This window comes from Nansenia antarctica, assembly GCF_963989245.1.
Source record: "Nansenia antarctica genome assembly, chromosome: 2".
Classification (NCBI taxonomy): Eukaryota; Metazoa; Chordata; class Actinopteri; order Argentiniformes; family Microstomatidae; genus Nansenia; species Nansenia antarctica.
In genome coordinates, this window is record NC_137675.1 from 10,621,251 (window position 1) to 10,621,603 (window position 353).

Here is a 353-nt window from a genome sequence, read left to right on the forward strand (position 1 = left end):
GGCTTCCCCTGACGACCCTACACTCTCTCAACAAACAACAGCAACAACAACAACAACAGATACAACAACATGATCTTGGAAGGCAGTTTGGACACATGATCCCACTGTAATCTGAACAAGAGTAAGGTTCCAGATTGACACTAAATAATGCAAAAAATCAAAACAAGCATCAAAACAAAATCAAATAATGAAAAAAAAAAAAAAAGAGAAGAAAAAGAACTAAATAAATAAGTCTAACTGATGAACGGTGCTCTACATGCACACTAAAGTGCTTTTGTCTGCAAGCCCTGATCCGGAGGGACGTTTCCCTCTCCATGCTGTAACTGGTGATTTTGGGATAGATGGGGATTTGA